Source organism: Magnolia sinica, chromosome 19, assembly GCF_029962835.1.
Source record: "Magnolia sinica isolate HGM2019 chromosome 19, MsV1, whole genome shotgun sequence".
NCBI classification, from domain to species: domain Eukaryota; kingdom Viridiplantae; phylum Streptophyta; class Magnoliopsida; order Magnoliales; family Magnoliaceae; genus Magnolia; species Magnolia sinica.
Window position 1 is genome coordinate 28,725,887 of NC_080591.1, and position 24,614 is coordinate 28,750,500.

Sequence of the window (24,614 nt, forward strand, 5' to 3'; positions counted from 1 at the left end):
TGCACGACCGTTGCATGCAGGTGACATTGGATCGTAGAAGCACTGAAGTAGGGGCGCGTGGTAGATTGTTTTGGAGCCTTTTGATCATCTCGTATTTCTCTTTTCGCATTGTACTTAAAGTTTTTATTATAGTGGATATGCGATGATGTTGTTTTGCGACTTGGTTATGCTTGCGGTTATGCTCTTTTACAAAAAAAAAAATTTATGTTGAAAATCCTCCTTGTAAGATCCCAGTATCGGAATCTAGCATATGGGTGCCAGGAGCCGAGAATGGGGTACTATGGAGGTTGTCGGCGCCGGATTCGGTGATCGAAAATTTTGTGAGCCCGGTTTTCGAGTTTGGGGCGTGACAAAAATTCTCAAGGGTTTCTTCTTTCGATCCTCAATCCTATATTAATACAAAAAAGGACCCAAGAGGATCTAGTTCAAAAATTCATGCACAATCAAGAGTAGTTCAATTTGAATACTCTGCAATCATTCCAAGATATTTGGGTGGGACCATTTCCATTTCTTGTTTGGTAAGTTAGGTGTTATAGATTTCTATGCTCCAATTTGAGGAAGAGTATATTAGGAAGCTTTAATTAAGGATAATCCAATTATATATATATATATATAAGGAAAGATTTAATCTCATTCTAAAAATAAAGATAATTTCCTTTCATTACTTCTGTATGTATACACCAATATATTGAATAGAAAACTCAAGAAATTCTTCCATCTTCAATTTTTACAATATATAATATTCATAGTTTTGGACATTTTTACTTTGCAATTAGTCTTAAGAACTTTGATAATTATAGGATAAAATTGTCACTAAAAATGTACTTGTTTAGCAAGGGCTAGTTAATATTTTACAGCACAAGCCATTATCAATTGCTTTGATCCAACCTACTTCATTTCACTTCTTAATTTTATGGTGTATAGCTCTCATAGGCATCTTCTCTTCTCTGCTTATAGCCCACATGAAGTGTGGAAACTGACAAAGGCTCTATGGGCCCATCTTGATGAATGTCAAGAGTCTATTCTATACATCTACTACACTACTCATGTTAAGAAATCAACGTAAAATGCAGGTAAAGTGGAGTTCAAAGCAAGGAAAATAGTGATGATGGGTTGCCCATCGTTTTTATTTTTTTTCCGTGTAGCATGTGCATTAATGTAGAGCCCTTGCTTTCCCCTACCTTTCTCTTTCCTTCCATCTATCTCTATAGCGAATCTCTACTTTTTGTAATCTCTTCCTCTAAGTGCCTTGCACTAAGAGGCGGGTACGAACCGACTCGACTCGCTTAACTCGACTTGTCTAACTCGACTCGATCTGAATGGGTGAGTCAGTTTGAACCGAGTTACCTTCACCAAATCCGAACTCAAATCGAGTCAAGTTCGAGTTACCCAGTAACTCGACCGGAAACTTAATCCAGTCAAACTCGACTCGACTCGGATTCAAGTGTATACATACATATATATATATATATATATATATAAAAACCTTAAATTTTAAATATCTCTAACCCTATATGCCGAACCCAACCCACCCTGACCCGATCCCAAACTCCTTCTTCCTCCCTCATCCTCTTCTTCCAAGTCTAGCAACCACCCACCACCATCACCACCTCTCTCTCTCTCTCTCTCTCTCTCTCTCTCTCTCTCTCTCTCTCTCTCTCTCCCCCTTCCACCCTTCTCGTGAATCGGTGAACGTAGCAAGGACCCACCAGCATCACCGGATTCGCCACCATCGTCCTCTCTCCCCTCCACTCCCTCCCTCATCTCTCGATCTGAATCGGTGCTAACTCGAACCAACTCAGTACTTTTTACTAGGTCGGACTCGGTTTGAATTAGTCCAAGCCAGACCCAGATTTGGATCAATTCAGGCATTTTGGACTCGGTACTGAGTCGAGTCGAGTTCAGGTCAAGCCTATTTCAAAAACGGATCGAGTCGGGTCAGCCCTAATTCTGTACGACTCGAATCGATGCCCAGCTCTACTTGCACTCACCACGACTCTAGTCTACACCAATCTAGTCTCTTAATTTACACCTTTCTCAGCAAAAAGGTGAGACGAAAATCTCATATTTCCACAGCACACGTGTGGCAAGGTAACGCAACAACGGGGTCTATCCAATCTACTGTTTGCAGCATTGGAATATAGCTAATTCTTCTCATATCTCTCCTATTGGACATTTCTATCCATCTGATCAGTGATAATTAGAATACACGATAGAATTATAAAATATTTAATACCAAGATACGGCCATCTTATTTCACAAGCAAAGGCAACAACGCTTTTAAATTTATTTATTTTTATTTTTATTTTTTTTTAAAAAAAAGAAGGAAAAAGTCAACGCATGCAACAAAAGGAATGCTGCATCTAATTTCACGAGCAATGGCAATAAATTTCCTTATTTCGGACGCGAACATGCATGCGCACACGTACATATGAATACCCACACGTGTGTCTCATGCTAATTCATCTACTTCTTGCAGACAATACCATTTCCATTCATGCACTTCCGCACTCCAAAGGAGCGAATTCGGAAGCTGCTTTGATATCCACCCTCCCACGTATGAAGCGAGCAACAGAGCAGTCAGTAGCGAAAAGCCCCGACGAGGCGAATTCACTCTCCCCGCCCATGATAGGCATATCAGATGCAATCTTCACTCTACTTGTGTAGTCCTTCCCATACGTCTGGCCTAGAACGCCATGCACGTCGTCCGCCAACGAATAAAACTTGAATCCGAGCTCCAAATGTGCAAGGCAATCTTCACCGTTCATGCCATAGCCATGCACTCTAGACTCTTCATCGGTGATCGGGACCACGGTGGCCATGATCTTGAAACGCCCATCAACTTCGACCATGACACCATTAGTGTCACGTGATCTTGCTATCGTTACGCTTGGCGCGGCGGCAGATTGCCACTTGGTGCCTTCACTTGCTGGAAGGAAGATGGGTTCGCCGTCGAAAGCGATGGATAGGCGGTCGACCGAGTCGTCCCATGTGGCCGTCTTTTGAGCACCGATGAATAGACGGTGATCGTCGAAGAGGACACCGATGGATTGGACCCATGTGAAGTCCCGGTTCATGGCAGGGTTGCGCTTGCCGATGAAATGGGCATTGATGTGGAGATTGGAATCAGATAAGAGGCAGAAATCCCGGTCTTTTCGGCCATGGAAGTAGAACGTTACGCCATCGCCACCGATAAACCGTGGGTCTTGACACACTGCACCTGGCTTGTCACATTCTGCACATGTATGGTCCGATTTAGTACGAAATCTAACATAACCAACATTCTCTATTGGTGGATTTAAAACCTTAAGTTTGAGATTTGAAGTGGGCCCATTTAGGTTTACCACCTTACACTAAAATTTCACTGTGTTCTTTGAACTAGAATCATTTCCCGTAGGTAAGTGGAAGAGAATTGTTCACCTACAGGCGGTTGTATGATAACTTATGATGAAGCCATTCTTGCCTGTAAACATGAGAAACGGATTGGCTGCTCCCCCTGCCACTAGCCAATGGCTGGTGGTCGGTGCTTTGTGGGCCCCAACATGATGTATGTGTCTCATCCATGCTGTCCATCTATTTTTCTAGATCATTTTATGGTATGAGACCAAAAATGAGGTATATCCCAATCTAAAGTGGACCACATTACAGGAAACAGTGTTGAATGAACGTCGACCATTAAAAACTTGTTGGGGGCTATAAAAGTTTTGGATCAAGGTGATCTTTGTTTTTCTCCCTTCATCTGGGTCTGTATGACCTAATCAACAGATTGGGTGTCAAATAAACAGTACAGTGGGCCTTCAGAGGATTTTAATGGTGGATATCCAATCACTATTGTTTTCCCGTGGTGTGGTCCACCTTAGATTTGTATCCTCTAATTTTTGGGATCAAACCTAAAATCATCTGTAAAAATGGATGAACAGAATAGATGAAACACATACAGCATGGTGGGGCCCACAGAGCACCAACCATCAGCCACCGGGCTCGTGGCAGGGGGAGTAGCCAATCCGTTTCGGTAAACATGTGACTTGAACATACGATCTAAGCAAGTGGTGGGCCCAGTAATGGGTGAACGGGCACGATTTTTAGTACATGCTCTTCAAGTGGGGTCAGCACTGTTTACATGGCTCGGATGCTCTGGCTGCACGTAAGTTAGAATGTAGGGTGCTGAAGGTGATCTCTTCCCACAAAGAAGCCGATGGGCCTAGATGGCCCGTCGAGCTTCTGGATCTGGTTTCGACTTTTCAATTACAGTGGGATTGGCCCAGGTCCAATTTTCTGCAACGGCCGGTGAATGGCTTGGCCGGCCGAAATTGATCCGAACACGGTGGGCCAGATATGGGCCTAATTTCAGGACCAAAATCTCAGCCAGAGTGTGGCCCACCTGACACGGCATCAACACCCGAAATCGATATTTGTCACTTACTACAGATGGGCTTGCACACGCCGCAATCGACGTCGCAGTCATACGGGCACGCCTTCGGGCACGTGTGCCACACATTGTAGCATTGCTTGTATCGCTTCTCCATGCACTTGGACTGTTTCGGGTATTGCTGACGTGCCACTGCACCTTGTACCATGACAAGGACAAGGAGCCCACATACAACAAGGCCCACGAATTTTCGGCCCATCGAAGCCATTATCAGAACCCTTAGATCTCTGCCTAATGATGAAGGGCAGATAGCCACTGTGGTGTGTAGGATGGCTATCCTATACCCCGTTTTATACATGGGTGGAGAGATCTCTGGCTCACTAGAATATGTGGGGGTGGGGGGGTGGTTTCAGGTGTTATCTCTTTGAGTGAGAAAGTATGTGGCGTATGTTGGGGTATTTTGTTACAAAAGCCTAAATTACAGGAGTGGTTTTGTTCATTGTGAGCGGATTAGGTATTACCCGGTTAACAACTCAGTGGGTGTTACCCTAACCGTGTGAGGCTAATTTTATGTATTTTTTGTATATCCACGCCGTCCATCTGATTTTTCATCTCATTTCAGGCTGCTACAACCAACCTTAACAAGGTCCAAGTCTCAGGTGGACCATACCACTAGAAACAGTGATGAATGACCATTAAAAGGTTTTTGTGGGCTATAAAAGTTATGAATCAAGCCGATCTTTTAATTTTACCTTCATCTAGATCTTCTTGACATTATCAACAGGTTGGATTTCAAGTAAACATTACGAAAACCTTAAGATGGGCCCCTTGGAATTGTTAATGGTGAGACACTAATCACCACTCTTTCTTATGGTGTGGTCCACCTGAGATTTGGATCTCCATAATTTTGGGAAATCTGTCATAAATTGGGTTGGAGAAACGGATGGACAGCGTGGATATACAACAAATCTTCAAGGTGGGCTCCACTAAGGTTTTAGCCGGGTAACACCTGATCCGCTCCCTTGTTCATTGACTTTGATTTTACGTGGAATTGTAGTGTCCAGCTCATAAGCAAATGTCTAGTTTACTGATGCGTAGGATTCAGATCACGTGACCCATTGTTTGATGATCCAAACCATTGATTTGGTGGGCCATATTGTGGATGGGAGATGGATTGAAAATCTCTAGCGTTGGATGATTACAGTCTTTTTTCCACTGTTTCTGTAGAATGTTGACCGTTGTGTGTTTTACTTTGGTTGCTATTTTGTAGACCGTCATTGGAGGGATCTGGATCTGGATCTTCTGATCTGTACTATTTCTGAGGAATGCAACTCCCATGTTAAGGCTCATAAGGTGGACGGATTTGACCTCAGAACCATGGTCCCACATGTACCGAATCGTGAACCTCAGCAATCTGAACATTCGCGAGCAGGACCGTATGATCCCCGGTGATTTCTTCGGTTGCTTGCAGGCATCTTTACGTGACGCGGATTAGCTACTGACGGGTGCAGTAGCGAGATTCGCTGTTGAAATGACGTCACCAAGTTATGTGGGCCCATCATGATATATGTGTTGTATCCACGCCGTCCATCCATTTGGAGAGAGCATTTTAGAGCATTAGCCAAAAAAATGAGCCAGATCCAAAGCTCAAGTAGACTCTACCATAGAAAACAGTGGGACAGTGACACCGATGGTTAAAACCTTCCTAGGGCTCACCATGATGATTTTTTGAGATCCAGCTTGTTAATAAGTTAACACAGGCATGGAAGAAACGAAAACACAAATATCAGCTTGATCAAAAACTTTCGTGGCCTTGAGGAAGTTTTTAATGGTAGGCATTCAATTCCCACTGTTTTATGTAGTGGGTCCACTTGAGCTTTGGATCTACCACATTCTTTGACGCATGCCTTAAGATCCTCTCCACAAATGTATGGATGGTGTGGATACAAGCCCTAAGATGCTCTCTCCATATGGATGGACGGTGTAGATAAACACATACAACCTGGTGGGCCTACAGAACCTGGTGACGTCACTTTAGTAGCGAAATCTCACCATCAGTAGCTGAGAGTCCTCTTTACGTGGAGAGCGGATTAGGTGTTACCCGGGTGAGTGTTTCTCTTACCCTGTGGCCCACCTTGATAATGTGCTGAATATTTATGCCGTTCATATGGTTTTTCGAGACAATTTTAGGACATGGTCTCAAAATTTAAGCAAATCCAGATCAACACCTGTCCATAGCTCAAGTGTTAGACGGAGTGAAAGATACCTCGTTTCATCACTCAGGTCTTGGTGTCAATTCCCTAATGGGGTGGCTAACAGTGACGTGTGTATTGACTGTGGGTGTATTACATGCTAAAAAAAAAGGTAAATCCAAATCCCAGATTCACAATACTACAGGAAGACAACGTTATCAAGGCGCCCATCATTCAAAACTTCCTAAGGCCCACCATAATGTTTATTTTATGTCTAACCTGTTGGGAATATTAAGCAGACCTTGGTAAAGGTAAAATACAAATATTAGCATAATCCAAAACTTTTGTGACCCACAAAAATATTTTAATGATCATTTACCACTATTTTTAATGGTGTGGTCCACCTGAGATTTGGATCTCCAGCATGGATATACAATATATTTATCAAGGTGGCCCCACAAGGTAAGGGTAACACCTACTAAGGTATTAGCCGGGTAACACCTAATCCGCTCCCCTTGGAAGCGGATTGGTTGGTGCACTTCACGCTGGCTATATAGCAAATGTGTGTATGTTAGCAAGTTTTGTGGGTCTGATCATAAGATATGTGTTATATCCAAACCATCCACCCATTTGGCTAGCTCATATTAAGGCTTGGGGTGAAAAATAAGATAGATAAAACTATCAAGTGGACAACACTGCAAAACTCAGTTGGAGATTGAATATCTACCATTGAAATCCTTTTTGGGGTCACAGAAGTTTTGGATCAATATGAAATTTCTTTTTCCTCTTCATCCAGGTCCTTGTGACCTTATGAATAGATGGGGGTGGAAAATAAGTGTTATGATGGGCCCTACAAATGTTTTAACGGTGAAAATCATTACCTCCGCTGTTATTTGTGGTGTGGGCCAGTTGATCTTTGGATATGATTCATTTTTTGGGTATGCTCTAAAATAATTTCTAAAAATGGAAGAACCGTGTAGATATAATGAATACATCACTGTAGGGGCATGTAACTTTGATCTCTGTTGAACCGTTCGGACAACTCGGAGCCGGAGGAGCGTCAGCGCTCGTCGTCGCACGATACGTACCTACAGCAGCTATAGAGCTGGTGTGGGTAGGGGTGTACACGGGTCGGGCCGAGTCGAACTGGCCTCAGCCCGTCCAGGCCCGTTCAACAGCCGCACCAGGCCCGAACCCGGCCCGGCCTGGTCACCGGGCCAACATCACCAGCCCGAACCCGGCCCGGCAGCAATCGGGCGAGTTCGGGCCGAGTTCGGGCCAGTTTCGAACCTTCGAGTTCGGGCCAGTTTCGAACCTTATGGCAAGTTTATGGGAAGGGCTTTGGTAGGTAATCCGCGTCCCATTATAATTTACAAGTTCATGAGAGAGAGGATATATTATAATTTTACTACATTTACATACATTTGACAAAGCATAAAATAAAACATTTTATACAAACTGAATACAGTCATACACTACTAACTACTGTCGAGGAGATTCATCTGAGCCCGAGCTGCTACATAAATCTTCATATACGTACTCATTCACCTCTCCCTCTTCAGAAGGTGGAGATAGCTTTTTATTGCCCTCCTCTTGTATAGTTTGAATTAGATTTTTCAAACTATATTTGTGAGAAGATTTATACGTAGTTCCCAACGTCCTATAAAACGCACCCAGACTGGAGAGAAACTTAGCTGAATTCTTACTATTTTTCTCTTTACCCGTGCAGCTTGAACCTGCTTCGACATCATGTGGTCTTGGAGGACATCGCTGATGTGTAGAAGCTTCTTCCATACTGCGCTTTAAGGCGAGTTGAAATTGTTCTTCTTCCAATGCTAATAGTTTAGCTTCCTTCTCTGCCTCAGAAAGTTTGGATTGAGGAGTGGAAGCTTTTTTGTTTGAATCAAGAACTGCTTGGAAAATAACTTGGATTTCTTTTGAGGCTTTAGGACACGGTCTTGCATCTCCACCCCGACATGATAAGTGTAATCTAAGCCAATTAGTTTTATTAACAAACTTGGCTCCACACAAATTACACAAAATCTTGAACTTTCCAGACTTTGGAGAATAGACTAAGGAACCATAGTCTCAAACGTTAACCGATGGTTCGCTTGAAGACATATCTACATATTGTGTTGGAAAAGTATTTTAGGCTTTTTAACAATAATGAAATATCAACATAAGATAAAAGCAATTTATGGATTAAAAAATAATAAAAGTCAACATAACTGATAAATAAAAATAAAAGTCAGTAAACAGATGTAAAAATGCATTGCGCAGCTTGCATAACATCCATCAACATAACAGATAAATAAAAATAAAAGTCAGCAAACAGATGTAAAAATGCATTGCGCAGCTTGCATAATATCCTTCAACATTACAGATAAATAAAAATAAAAGTCAAAAGAGTACCCATTACAACATTTGCAAATTCAAATAAACTAAGAAGATCATAACATCCATCCCAAACATCCATCATATTGCTGTTGTTTCATGTGTTGCGGCTTCATTCACATTCTCCTCATCTTCTTCATCAAGAACACCTCCTAGACTCGGACGCAACCAATCTTGTGTACAAATTAATGCTTCTACTGTATCTGGTGCAAGGGAACTTCTAGTCTTGCTCACGACCCTGCTCCCTGTGCTAAACGCAGATTCCGATGCCACTGTTGAAATAGGAATTGATAAAATATCTCGTGCCATCGTCGATAGTGTAAGATATTTTCCTTCACTAACTCACAATTTTCACCACTTCAAAACATCAAACTCTGAATCCTGTTGTAGTATGACCGACTCTTTGAGATACATGTCTAACTCTGATTCTTTCGTGCTTGTGTCTGTATTTTCTTTTTCTAAGAAAGACATGAAATCATCATCGTCAAAGCTTGAAGCAACTTGCGATCTAACTTCAGAAACGCTTGGTGTGGACACTGTGGTTATGTACGCGTTGTACAATGCTTCAATTGCGTCACGAACCTTCGAGGTTTCAGATATTGCCTTTTCAGTAGGATAAATCCTCGTGAAGATATACTTAACATAACTCATCTTGCGCCGAGGATCAAGAACAACAGCTAAAGACATTATCAGGTGACAATCATCCCAGTACTTATCGAACTTCATTTGCATACCACCTGTCATGATTTGGAGAAAAAATGGACCGTCATCAGCAGCTTTCTTCAAGGCATCCTTGATCCTCCACACAGATGGAAGAAACATATTTGCTGTAGGAAACTTATTGCCAGAAAATATTTTCGTGCAATCATAAAAAACCTTCAAAAATTTGTGAACTTCTTTTGCTTTGCTCCAATCATCATTAATAGGCAACCAAGCATATGTTCTATCACGCGCTGCATATTCTGGAAAGGCATGTTTCAATTCCAGAGCTGAATCCAACATCTCAAAAGTGGAATTCCAACGCGTGCATACATCTAGCTTCAACGTTTTTGGAGACGTCAAATTCAAACGTTGGACGATGTCATTCCATATACTTAATCTTGACGGCGAGCCTCTTATGTACTTCACACTCTCCCTCATATTCTTTATAGTTTGGTCAATTGATCTCAACCCTTCTTGTACAATTAAGTTGAGAATGTGTGCACAACACCGAACATGACATATTTTTCCCTCAAAAAATAAACTGTCGGTTGCCTTGAACTCGTGACGTAAGAATTGTATGATATTGTCATTTATCGAAGCATTATCTAAAGTTAATGAACTGACTTTTTTTTCAATGCCCCAATCTCGTAGACAGTTGTAAATGCAATCTGAAATAACCAAACTGGAATGGAAATGTGGAAGGTGGCAAAAGTTCAATATTCTCTTGCAGAATTTTCCATTTTCATCAACAAAGTGTGCAGTCAATGAAATATAACTCTTTATTTGATTTTACGCCGTCCACATATCAGACGTCAAGCTTACCCTTGAAACAAAATCTAAAACTGCTTTCAGCTTCATTTTCTCACTAGCATACATCTTCATGCACTCCCTCTTCACAGTAATACGGGAGACCTTTTCAAACTGAGGATTAAGGAATTTACTATATCCCATAAATATTTCACTCTCTATCATCTTAAATGGTTGCTCATCAATGATATAAGCTTTGAAAACCACTCATTCAGCTTCTCTTTTTCAAACTTATGAGTGGTAAGTGTACCTTCAAAAGCAGATCTTTCGGACATTGTAAATGATAGCAATTGTTGGCATGAAGGTGGAAGTCTAGGTCTCCTTGCACAACTTTGTCTATGTCTATTTAAATGAGACGTCGACCCCCCGACACTTTTGGTGTATAGACTTTTGTAGTGCAGACATCTGATCTTGGAGACATTGTTAACTACTACTTCTTCAAAATCATCCCAGACAACTGACCGTTTCTTTTTCTTTATTTGCAGCTGAAGACCCCTCCTCAACAACAAATGGTGATGTAGCTAAGGCACCGGCACCGACACTAAGGTTAGGTTGGACTTCATCCTCACTAGCCATATCTAAAGATATGAAACAATTTCATTTATCCTTATACCTTAGTAAAGAATTTCCTAAGCTGATAAATCAGTTACCTATTCAATGCTGGATAGATAGTAATGTTTTCATTATTTAATTTAAATGCTACGCCAAAATTTCGACACCATCTCCCCTTATCTCTCCAGAATATATTAATCTTGTATTTGATTCACACGTCAACTATCCACACAAAGTGTGGATATTTGATGAGGAAGTAAATGCAAGAAATATATCCAGAGAGAATTAGGAGAGACGAACCGAAACAAGCATGTGCATTTAAATTAGAATAAATGAAAATATTAATATCTATCTAATATTGAACTGTCCAAAAAGGGACAATTACGTAAGAATTTCTATGCATCCATGAACACACTCAATCTATGTCTGGCAACATAGAAATCCTCAAATGGGTAACTGATTATCCTATATTACAACAAAAATATAAAAAATAATTAAATCAGTTACCCATTCAATGTTGAATAGATAGTAATGCTTTCATTATTCAATTTAAATGCCACGCCAAAATTTCGGCAGCATCTCCCCTTATCTCTCCAGAATATATTAATCTTGGATTTGATTCACACGTCAACTATCCACATAAAGTGTGGATATTTGATGAGGAAGTAAATACAAGAAATATATCCAGAGAGAATTAGGAGAGACGAACCGAAACAAGCATGTGCATTTAAATTAGAATAAATGAAAACATTACTATCTATCCAACATTGAACTGTCCAAAAAGGGACAATTTGAGAATTTCTATGCATCCATGAACACACTCAATCTATGTCTAGCAACATAGAAATCCTCAAATGGGCAACTGATTATCCTATACTACAACAACAAGAACAAAAAAATAAAAATGTATCTAATAGGCAATTGGTATAAGCATAGATTAAGACTAACTAACAAAAACAGAAAACATTTGTGATAAAAGATTTCATGTGGAGCTTTCTAGTATATACTATATACTCATACATGAAGTCCTATTTAAAAGCAAAAGAAAGTCAAGCTACATTCCATCCAGCGTAGATCCAATTTTTTAGACGGTTTAGATTTAGGTACATGTGTGATGCATACAGAAGCTGAGTGCGTACCAAGGCAATATCCATACCGCTCATTTTGAATGTTAGATGGGCCACACGACACCAATGACACACATCAGGGATCCCCCAGTCCATAGAAGGGTGACTTCAAAACAGTTGGCAGGAAAATCAGTAGAATTTCTCCTTTACCAGGAGGAAAATTTAAAGGAAAAATGATTTTTTACCACGAAATTTCTTGGGAGTTGTCATTTCATTCTATAATGCTATCAGGGTAGTGTTTTTTGGGAGAGAAACGGCCAAAATGCCTTCATTATTATTATTATTATTATTATTTTTTAAATAGGGAAAAATTAAAATTTGTAGGGCCCATGTGGCATGTATATGACTTCCAACCCGTTCATCATATGAGTTACATGTGAATTTTGAATAGATAGGGTGGTGTATATTTTTGTGGACCCGCCTTATGATTAAATCACACATATTTTCAGTTCATCTGATTGTCTTGGTGGATTGTATTTGTTGGACGGATTAGATGTCATACATATACCATACAGCCCACAATTCTCGATTTTACTACTTTGTTAAAATAAGAATTACTATAGGATTTTGAGGTAAAACTGCCAAGGAGTTATGCAGGATACTCTCTTGGTTGCTGGAGAGTATAATGATTCATATACATGCACTAAGAACTTAAATATTGCCATGTGCATAACTCAAGTTAAACTGTCCAAATCTACATACCAACTGTAGATTGGTCATAATTTCAAAATTAGATTGATCAAAGCGTTCTAAACTCTGATTAATGGACCATTTGTTCAGTGAATAAGGACCATTGGTTATGTTTCATTTAAACCGTATTAAATTCACAGCAATAAGCCGTTCAGGTGAGGATGTAATTTCTTTATTTTATGTGACATGTGTCATGATCAGTCATCAATTTCAACCGTTTATTCATTCTTTCATCTGGGACAAATGTTAGATTGTAAAAATCATGCTATACAATAGTCCTAGCGTCATGAAAAAATGGAGTCACTAGCAAGTAAAGAAACGAAATAGTTCCAATCATCATCTTGAAATGTCTATTCTATATATCAAAAGAAGCAAGATTTGATCATGCCATGCATCCGATCTATAACACCTAAAAATGGATGGTTGTAAAAGATGGCCCACTTCAAAAGGGTTAAGCTCATCCAATCAAGGTGATGTTTTACCATGGCTTTCGATGAACGGCCATGCCGTGTTTGGCATCTTGGATTCAGAATCTCCTATTATTATGAAATAAACACCAAAAAGAGAGAGATTTGGAATTCACACTGAGAGAGAGAGAGAGAGAGAGAGAAATCATACTCGTTGCAGTTAGACGGAAAGACGAGCGAGCTCTGCTGGACGGATGGCGAGAAGAGTAGAGAGGCGGAGGTCCTCTGGCGGTTGGACGGACGGACGAGCAGAGAGAGGCGGAGGTCCTCTGGTGGTTGGACGGACGGACGAGCAGAGAGAGGCGGACGGCCTCTGGTGGTCGGACGAGTAGAGACTGAGAGAGGCGGACGGCCTCTGGTGGTCGGACGAGCAGAGAGAGGCGGACGGCCTCTGCTGGTCGGACGAACGAGCAGAGAGGCAGAGGTCCTCTAGTGGTTGGACGGACGGACAAGCAGAGAAAGGCAGACGGCCTCTAGTGGTTGCACGGACGGACGACCTCTGGTGGTTGCACGGACGAACGAGCAGAGAGAGGCAGACGGCCTCTGGTTGTTGCACGGACGAACGAGCAGAGAAAGGCGGATGGCCTCTGCTGGTCGAACAAGAGAGAGAGGGCCGCTGGTCGAACGAGAGAGAGAGAGAGAGAGAGAGCTGAGAGAGAGAGAGAGAGATTTGGTGGGGTCGGGTAGGGAGAGAGCGAGCAGGGGAGAGGGTTTGGTGGGGATAGCTGGGGTCGGGCGTTTTCTTAAAAGGGAAAGGGAAAGCGACCTAGGGCTAGGGATTTTTTTTTAAGGGGTATATATATATACGTATGACGAGTCGGGACGGGCCTGGCCGAGTCGGGACGGGTCGAGTCGGATATGGAACAAGTCGGGCCAAACTATGACCTATTCGAACTCGGCCAGAACTCAATTTGGATCTGAAGAAAATGACCCAACCCGAACTCAATTCCGGGTCGGGCCGAGTCGAGTTTTTTTGGGCCGAGTCGAGCGAGTTAACTGGGCTAGCCCGGTTTGTGTGTGGTACATCAGCTAAGCCGCTTCCCTTTGAAGTGCTTGTAGGCCCAACTCAGAATCCTTTTGTTTTTTCTCGTGAAAATAACCTAACCATTTTACAAATGGTAGTGACTCATCCACTGTAGCATGGCATGCATGCTTGGAAATCTAAATCGTCCAAGTCGTGGGGCACGTTGTTGATGGAGCATCATACCATCATGTCACTGATTGGATGATGCTAACCGTCCAAAATAGTGAATCATGTCTTGATAAGAATGTTATTCTCAACAGTTTAAATTCAATTAGTGAAATCAGATGAATAAGAACAGTCCAGTGCCCTCTATTCTCGAGCTGCGATGGATCCAAAACTAGCCCCATGATTTGGACGGTCTAGATTCCCCTACGCTTAAACTTTTGTTATAGCCACGCCACCATGCATCCGCCGCAGAGGTAGCAGACCTTGCTTAGCAACCGTGACATGTTCACATCCGTAGTTGAGTGCAAAGCTTGGAGCGCATATACGAAGCATGCCTTGCTCCCTAGCCTTATAAATGAAGCAGTGCTTTCGTTTGCGGTAATGATCGTATTCACACACGTTGATAAGGCTACAAACCTACGTGCATTGAGATTAAGAATTGGTGAAATAATAATAAAGTTTTGGAAATCATGTGCCGAAAACAGTAGAAAAAATAAATAAATAAAGAAAAGATGACTTATATGTTTGAATCAAAGTACGACAGAATCGCTTGGCTTGAAACTAAATTTGCCTTTCTTGAACCGTGATCCAGTGCAACAGTACGGTTGCCATCCACGGTACAGCGACTCTAACCCGGTTCTAACAGTGTACTCGCTATACATACTTTCAAACGAGTGTGCGCAACTCCAACCAAAGTGATTTGACTCGGCAGAGAACTAATTTGCAAATACAAGAAAAATGGCTATTAGGGGCGTTTTTAGCACAGGCGGCCACCGAAAACCACCACTGTAGATGAAATGAGGGGCGTTTTCATGTGGCCGCCCGTGTACAAAATGGGGCCACCGCTGCCGTTTTTTTTTTTTTTTTTCTTAAAAACAAAAAAACCCCAAAATGAAACCCTATCCCGCGCGGCGCCCTATCCCCAAATAACCAAAACCCTTACGCGCGCCTATACCAAATCCATCCCGCCTCTTCTTCTCCCACCTCTTTTCTACCAAAACCCATCCCCAAAACCCTTTTCTCCCTCTCACTCTCCACATCTCCCTCTCCTTCTGTCTCTCTCGATCTCCCTCTCCCTCCAAGTGCGCCCCAAAACCCTCCTCTCCCTCTATCTCTCTCGATCTGCATCTCTGTCTCCCTCTCGATCTCCTTATCTCTCTCGATTTACCTCTCCCTCTACAGCAACGACGCATCGTCTCCAGCAACGGCACATCCTCTACAGCATCATCTTCACCACTCTTAAGTGCGGCCGGACCCCCGCCCTTCACCTCGTCCCCGGCCATTTCTGGTAAACAATGGGACCAATGATCTAGATGGTCTGGGTTTTTATAGATGTATGTCATTTATACAATGGATGCAGATATAGAATAGTCTTGCCATTCATCGTTCGTTGTGAATGTTTAAGGTGTGCACAACATGTGTTTGATGAAATGTCTCCGTTTTAACAATTTTTTCTCACAACATGTGTAGACGGAGACATTTCATCCATTGTTTTTTTAAAAAAAAAAAAAATTTGTAAAGATTTATTTATTTTTATTTATTATTAATTTTTTTTTTTGAGGGAGAAATTTTCAATTGGAGGTTTACGGTTTGATAGTGGAGATGGATTTTTCGTTTCTTGTAGTGAGAATTTTGGAGGAATGGGTTTTTCTTTTGATGGTGTAGATGGGTTTTTTTATTTTGAAGGGAGATTTTTTATTTTTGGAATGGGTCTTTGATTGCTGAGTTGGGTTGGTTATGTTCTTGAGGTGGACTTTTGAATTGGAGCGAATTTCGACTTTGATTGTGGGGATTGGTTTGAGAAATGTTGTAAACTTGTAATTTGTATAGATGATTTGTTTTCCTGTCCTGGCCAATGTTTCACTTGTCTAGAACATCTGAGTGGTGCTGGTGGGCCACAGCATAAAGATTGGCAGTGGCGAGAATCAGACCAGTCCACTAAGTGGGCTGCATCCGTACATTGAGTCAGGCCAACGGCTGTCTGCTGATTTGGATGGTGAAGCACACCTGATTACTCTGGTTTTTGCACTTTGTAACCTTTATGTTGTTGACCACCATTTGCATGGCTTGGATGTTCCATGCAAGTGTGACAGGAAAGAACATTGTATGTTATTCTGGAATGTTTAAGAGAAAACTTTCAGCAACAGTCCATATTCAAGGAGGAAACGGCAAAGGATCAAAGGGTTAGAATCTCCTAATCCAACAAAGGGCCCACCTGATCAATGATCTGAGTCATGGAAAGCCCCCCTTTTTCTGGGTTTTTTTTTTTTTTTTTTTTACTTTTTTTTTTTTTTTTTTAATTTTTAAAACATGGTTTTGTGGTTCTAGAGCTGCAAATGTGTGTTATATGAACTTGTGTAGAATTGAAGTGACTTTGAAAACTTGAATGATTTTAATGAGGTTTTTCTTCTTCTTCTTCTTCTTCTTCTTCTTCTTCTTCTTTCTGGGATTTGAATTTCCTTGTTTGGTTTTGGATCTGTGATTGAATGGTGCAAGAATTTCCAGAGAATAGTGGTGACTTTGAATTGGATTTTGTTCTGTTTGGGTCTTTTCTATTGAACTATTGAGGTTTTTAGAGAGAGTTTTCTTCTGTAGTATGTGACTTTGTTTGGGGATTGGGATTTCTTTCTTCCTGAGTTGTGTTTGTTGAGAATTGTTGTTTTTATTAATTTTCATTTTCCTTCCTTTGGGTGCAGAAAAGCAGTATGAACCAGAACAAGGATATTCAGATCCAGGTATTATTGTAGAGCTTTTTCTTTTCTCTTTTCTTGATTTTAATTAAAGAATGAACTGTTAGTGATTTAACATGAAATAAGGGAATGATCACATAGCTGTTAGGGGCTCACCGTGATGCGTGAGTGCCATCTAACCTATCCATTATATGCATGACCCAAAAATCTAGCCTGATCCACAACTAAGTTCTCTAACACATCCACCTATTTCCAATCTTGGCATAGGCCCCAATATATCTTGCAGCCTATGTATTGAGTGGACCAGATTTATTTTTTGGGAAAACATGTACAGGGTCGGACCAACCTGATGGACGGATTGGATTTTGCATCCATGTGCCATGTTGGCACGTGTGGCATGTACATGAGCTTTATTGCACATGCGTGTTTGCTTAGCAAAGCTCTGCAATTTCTTCGTAATAGGTTGTTTCAAGTTACAGAAATAACTACTTTCTGTTTAAACCAGGATCTACAAAGATTTGCTTGGCACATTTTGTCTTTGGACAACGAGTATGGGACTAAGAAAATGCTGGTGTCTTGGTAAACAGGTTAGGGATGCTGGGCTGATTCTTGACATTATGGCTGTTGTGTTGGAGAATATCTCAACCTCTACCATTGTGGCAAAAACAACAATTTCTGCTGTTTATCGTACTGCACAAATAATAGCAGCAATCCCAAATTTATCATGTCATAACAAGGCAAGTTGATAGGGTATATATTTGGCTATTTAGTATTTCTTCAAACTGTCACTTGGTTTTTGGTTCTATTTTGCCATGGTTGCATCTAATAACTATTTCGACTCACAGGCATTACCTGAAGAATTGTTTCATCAATTACTCCTTGTGATGGCCTATCAGACAATGAGATCCTTTCTCACACTTTCTGTTTGCTATTGTGAGGGAACTATTTACTGCACTCCATTTTGTAAAGGTGGAATGTCCATTGACCATCTTTCTTTTTGTGAGCCTCCTTGATTGGCAAAATAAACCAAATGCTAGGTGGTTGGCTTCAGCCCTTCTATCTTTTGTGAGAAGGCTGGAGCTAATCAAATTTATGCTCTCTTCACTTCACATTTATCTGCATTAGTGTTATTGAAAAAGAAAAAAAATCATGAATTTTGTGGGGCAATTCCAAAGTTCACTTAGTCAGTTGGTGATGAACCGATCACCGCTGAAGGTGTACTGGGCATTGTTCTCATCTGTCTCTAGCAAGGCCAACAAGTGGTGCTACATTCTACTTTCTTTTCATTAAAATCTATTTTACTTTTGAATATGTATGTGATGGTTGTTTAACTCTCACATGAGGATTTTAGTTCATGCTATCAATAATCACTACAAGAAATCTCCTTATCAGCGGCGCACTCTCACTGGTGGCCCCAACGAAACGCCAGTGTAGATATAAAATGTGTGACGTTTTTACGTGATGAACTGACCAGCCTGATTTTAGGCTAGAGCAACTGTGCAATTGGACCCACCTCATGATAGCTTGTTCTTGCACCTGATGTCAACATTACGGAGTTCATAAGCTTGGGGTATTTCATCTATTTTCCTGTTATTTCTCCTGTTATTTCTGTGGTGGGATGAGGCTAGGATGATGATGATGGTGATGTAAATAAATAAAGAAAAAGAAATTCAAACAAAGATTAGTGACTGACCAGGGAGTATTGGTGTGAAAATGGAAAATGGTTGTTAAGCTATTAGCGGCTCTTACTTTTTTGGTTGGAGAGCATTCTGATTACAGTATATCTGCATCCAACACGACTGTTCATTTTCTGATACATATGTATCCCACCTTATATTTGATCACTTTGGTCTTTTTTCTTTTTTCTTTGGGTGAAATTGGGCAAGTTTGAGTTGAAGCTTATTGAGTTTGGAGTGTGTGGGAGAAATGTCGAACAATGCTACTGTGTTGAAATGCATTGAAGCAATTGAAAATGCTGCTTAGTGATCTATGATCATTACTTGGTGTCACCTTGAGTCACTCTATGATCATTCCACCAATCCAAACAGCTATGTAATTCAATCACCACCCTATATGGCCTCATGGAAGCAACAAGCACACGACATCGATAAGCTGTAAAAGAATTTAGAAACAAACCTGAAAACTAACCCTGAAGCTTGAATCTAAGCAATTGATTATATATATAATTGCAAATGAAAATCTCTGCTTTACCTAAGAGCTCACTACCTCTACCTTAATAGATGCCTCAATCTGTGGTATCTCATCAGCCAACTGCATCTGTGAAAATATCTGCTTTCCCAAACAACTCACTAACTCTGCCTCTTTTCTTTTTTTCCTTTTCTAATTGCAATTGTATTCTGTGAAGAAGATTTGGATAAGGCTACACTATGAAGTTGAGATCCATGATGGCCCATACAATGTCATCAAGAACTGGAACTACATTGCATTGATTGACGCCATCCACAATGGCGAAGGCAAATGTTGGACAGCCAAGGTAAATAGGAACCTTTTATGACGCCGTCCATAAAAACTTTTGTGGTTTTTATGCTTCCAATGGCGGGTTATTTCTATTCCCAGTCAGGACGGTTAGTTATGGATGATAGGTTATGCTTTAAACTTCATTGATGAAGTGAAAAATAAGAGTTTCCTTGGTATTTCATCGTAGATTTTAATCAATCTCCACCATTCACATTACACATTTCAGCTCGATTGAACTGTAGAAATTTGTACATAGGCACATGCCCATCATTCGCGCACAACAGATTTTTTGTGTGGGTATTTGAGATCTGATAAATGAATTGGGTAAATTAAAGATGGTAGTTTGGAATCCTCATGATTCATTTGTTGTATATTTCAGGTTATGTGAAGGTGGGTAGCACTTAGAATACTTTTCAGATGATTCTTTGTTGATTACGTTTATTAAGTTCTGTCATCATGGTTTCATTGCATTCAAACATGAACTCAAAAGAATCAATCCTGAAGCTTTTGAAATGGACTATTGTGTAGTTTAATGAATTCCAAAATCTGAAAATTTGAGATTGGTGGCTGTTAAGTCGATTGATCTATGGCCATGGATTCTGTTAACAGTTTCAACCCTGTTTGCTACATGCCTAAAAATGATTTCATCTCATTTCATTAACAGTAATTATATTTTAGAGATTAGGAACTCTAATACAGAATTATTGTTAACGTGAACTCACAATGTATTAGAGCACCATATGTCTAATAAAAAATAAAAAATTTACAGTTAATTAAAAATGAGATGAACTCATTTCAGGCAACAACCAGACGGCCAAAATATTTTATGAATAACCTCTGCATTCTTCGAAAACTACTGTAAGATCCTTGCTTTCTGAAAAGTTAAAGCTAAGAAAACCATACTGCTTGGTTAATTCCGAAGCGACCTCCAATTTTAACTTTTAAGAAAGAGCTAGAAATGGTTGGGGCTGTCAATGAGCCAGGCTGGAGCCATGTGAAATCAAAATTTTGAATCGGTCTGGTCTCTTGACATCCCTAGAAATATTGTCAATGAGCCAGGCTGGAGCCATGTGAACTCACTATGGGCTATAAGGAATGGCCTGGTGGTGATCTATTGGATAGGCTGTCAAGGGACCAGGCTTCATATTGCCAAATTCCAGTAAAAAGTCCTCAAAGCTAGCCCAAGCTTTGAAGACTATAGAGTTGTACTATTCTATTTCCGAAAGTAGAAAAAAAAGCTGTGTCTACCAAACAGGGTGAGTATAAATATCAATTGCTGATTTTTTTTAGTGTTATATTTTTACATATTCATATGGAAAAGATTACGAAAACACTGCATGAACCAAGGTCAGGCATAACATGTTATTAAAATTATAGTATTTTAATACATTGTACAGGAAGTATCACATAAGAATTCTCATAGATACATAATCCAGTTCGGTCCAGATTCGAGCATGGGCAGGGGTGTAACAACACCTGGTGCATTTATTAACCAGGCTTAAAAACTTACCCAAACCCATGCCCATGCCCATGCCCATTTAGCCAAACTGAGCCAAACTCTGGGTGCAGGAACCTGTAGGGCCTAGCCAGCTCATTTACAGCCATACTGAAATGTCATTCTTATCCATTTGCACGTTGGATTATGCAATATATGCTGATTTTTATGAAACAACAGGTCTGCATTCAATTTATTTTAGAAAGACCCATGTGATGCTTTGTGGAAGTTGCAACTCTTCTAGTATCGCCCATTGCTATAATGACAGATCTGCTGATTTCTTCCTTCTCCTGTCATTTCAAAATACAAAGGCACCCACTAGTGTTATAATATTGCCAACCCACCTCCATTATTTGAAATTCACCAAATTCTCTCGATGTGTTGAAAACTTTGTTAAATGCTCCTTATGTTGAAACTGAGTGAGACATTAGAAGTTTGAAGTAGCTCCAGATGAATTGAATTACAAGGTTCCAATGCATCAGGTTGTGTGAATCTTTTCTTTTCCTTCTCTTTCTTTTTCTCTCTTTTTCCCTATTTCTTTTTAGTTCTAGGCATCACACAAAGCTGGATACTCCAACTGGTTAGAAGTATATTGGATATTAGATGCATCATAAACCTATTGTTTTGAAAATGCAGCCTGAAACTGACAGGGAAGCAGGAGGAAAGAAGGAATCATCGGTGAAGTTTAAGTCCAGCTAGTCCTTTAGCCATTGTCTACTTATAGAGACCTAGAAGCGTTAGCGTAAGAACAGATACAAAGCAATAATTTATTTATTTGTACGGGGTTTTGACAAATCTCTTGATGTGGATCAGGTGAAGTTCTATAAATCCTTTACCTTTATGAGTGCATGCATGTGCTTGTAGTAGGTTTTTTACTTGGGAGTACTTCACTAGGGGTGTTAGACAACTTTATCTGAAGGAATGCTACTCTTGGACCTGCATCCATGGTCATTCACATGTGTAGAGTTGGCACACGTGCATGGTCCAAATTTATTTTGTCCTTTTTGCCTTTTTGTTTGTTGGTAATTTGTTTGTTATACCAAATCTTGCTAGTGACATTTTCGGTCACTGACCAATGGGCTCACTTGTACAAACTGAAAATCGAAATAGTACTCTGTAATCCTTCAGATAGAACAATGTATAACACATGTTGTACATCATGCATACCAACTGTTGGATGAATTACCTCAATAAAGAACGTTTTGTGTGGATCTCACTTGTGGGACCATCTTTCTCTATCGATGAATGGGCACACATGGATGTATGGTTGAAGACTATATCATTGATGTCCCTTTGGATAAAAGTAGAGCTAGTCTGACCATTTAAACTTTCCTTTCATCATTATGTGTTTTTACACCTTATAGATTTGATGAACTTTAACCATTTTTGCTTTTAGCCCTGTTTGAGGGATACCATTCCTATGATAAAAATGCAATTGCCAAAGTAATTTTCAGTCTGTCCAGATACATAAGGATCCATCAGAGGAGGGATGTTTCAGATCATCAAAATATACAATCATGTGTGCTTGGCTTGTCCATAATTGCTTGAGCCAAGAAATGGACCTCAACCACTAATTATCCTTATATCGAATGCTTACATAGATGCATTGAGGTCGGAAAGCCTCGAGCGTGTGCAACCCAGCTCTCTTACAATCCAACACAGGCCTGGATAGGTGTGCAATATCCAAGCTTTCCATCAGGTGGTTCCCCACTTCTTGATGCCACGGTTCAAAATTCAGCCAAGTCCACTCCATGTAAGGATCACCAAAAGCAAAGGCCCCACACCCTTGGCTTATTATTATTATTATTATTATTATGATTATTATTATTTTTCTTACCAATCTTCATTGCTTCAATATAACGAAGGGTTTTCATAATGTTTGACTTGTATTATGTATTTATCTTTGGTTATAAGATGCTTATTCAAAGTGGAAGTAACTATATAGAGTGTAGGCTCAGGGGTCCACAATGCTTACATGGATGCATGATCAAAGCTGCTCATCAGGTACAAGCTACTATATGGCTTTCCTTGTGCTGAATTCAGGTCCATCCATATTGAGTTGCATGCTAGTTAATGCTTCTGTAAAAAGGCTCATATTGAGTTGCATGCTATGATGCTTATGATGTAGTTTTATCCTTGAAGAAAAAGGGAAGAAAAATCTGTCCACATATTTATATATAAAAAAAAATCCATAGCTATTCTTCTTCATTTGCTAGTTACAGGTATTTATTGGTTCCTTTTATTTTATATCAAATTTGTTTTTTGGTTATTGTATTTTGTTTTGTAAACTTTTGTCTCTGCATTGGTAACTGAAGGTGGAGCATTGGGGGTGGAGCATTGGTAGCAGACGGGGGCTTTGCTACTTCATATGGGGATGGATATGGACTTCATTCGGTATGGTTGTTTTTGCAGAAAATATTTATGACTGAAAATTTAATTTTAGATTCTGTCACTCAGATTATGAGTGTACATACTGTTTTATTACTTGACCTCTATGCATGGCAGGGTGGTGTTGACAAATGTCCTCTATATGGCATGAGTTCTGGTTCTTGGGGTGCATTTGAGAAGTCTCGCCTTGGGTGTCGTTGAAGTTCGTTAAATTTTATTTTTTTCCTTTTGCTTTTCCTTGTATCTCAATTTGTAAATTTTCTGTCCATTTTATAACCTTTCATTCTCAGGCCCCCTGTAAATGAGGTTGGTTGTAAATGATTTACAGGTTGTGTTTGAATGCTAATTTAAGCCTTTTAAGGTCTTTTGATTTAGAAGTTTCGGGCCTAGTAGAATTTTTAATTGTTTATATTATTTTTTCTTTTACATTGTAAATGACTTATTGGTGTTTTAAACAGGTTTTAATGGCGTTTGTTGCGAAATTACCAGCGTTTCTCATATCTTTTAGCGGCGGTTTGTAATTTTTAGCAGCGTTTTCTACGGCGCTTAATATAGCTTTGAGCGGCGCTTTGTAGTTTTTAGCAGCGCTTTTTGGTTTCTACCGGCAGTCAGTAGAGTCGCCGGTGAATGATAATAAGCTAAAGGCTAATTTTTAGCGGCGGCACCAAAAACGCTGCTAAAAGAACGAACGCCGGTAGAATGATACAGCGCCCCCTTTTGCGGCAGCTACCCCGACCGCCGGTAATTCCTATACCGGCGGTTTTTGGACCTTAGGGGCAGTTTTCACCGCCAGTAATGCCTATTTTTCTTGTAGTGAAAATACCGAACCAAAGATTTATTTCAAGAAAATAGAGAGAGAGAGAGATCAATTTTTTTAATAATAATAAAAAAAGGTTTGTTTATAAACCACAATTAGGTGCTTAAAGCATTGTTTCAAACGGGTTAGGTTCGTTGGACTTGAACCCAACTAGTGCAACAGTTCGAACAAATGCATGTCTAATTTGAAATTCATATAAAATTGATAGGTGCGAGTATATTCACAGAGTGTGGAACAAAACCGTTAGTGCGAGGATA

General features: G+C 40.2%; 1 long non-coding RNA gene across 4 annotated transcripts; it reads left to right on the forward strand.

Annotated features, from left to right (window-relative positions):
- The first annotated feature begins 3,588 nt into the window (after positions 1 to 3,588).
- On the forward strand, positions 3,589 to 23,917 carry LOC131235230 (uncharacterized). 4 transcript variants are annotated; one of them, XR_009166007.1, is made up of 5 exons: positions 3,589 to 3,615; positions 22,754 to 22,905; positions 23,067 to 23,156; positions 23,281 to 23,374; positions 23,468 to 23,636. It is a non-coding gene; the product is annotated as an uncharacterized LOC131235230 (long non-coding RNA). The 4 variants fall into 4 exon arrangements; XR_009166005.1 differs by lacking the exon at positions 3,589 to 3,615 and having other exon boundaries at positions 22,440 to 22,905; XR_009166006.1 differs by lacking the exons at positions 3,589 to 3,615; positions 22,754 to 22,905 and adding an exon at positions 23,658 to 23,917 and having other exon boundaries at positions 22,933 to 23,156; positions 23,468 to 23,546.
- The last annotated feature ends 697 nt before the right edge of the window (positions 23,918 to 24,614 follow it).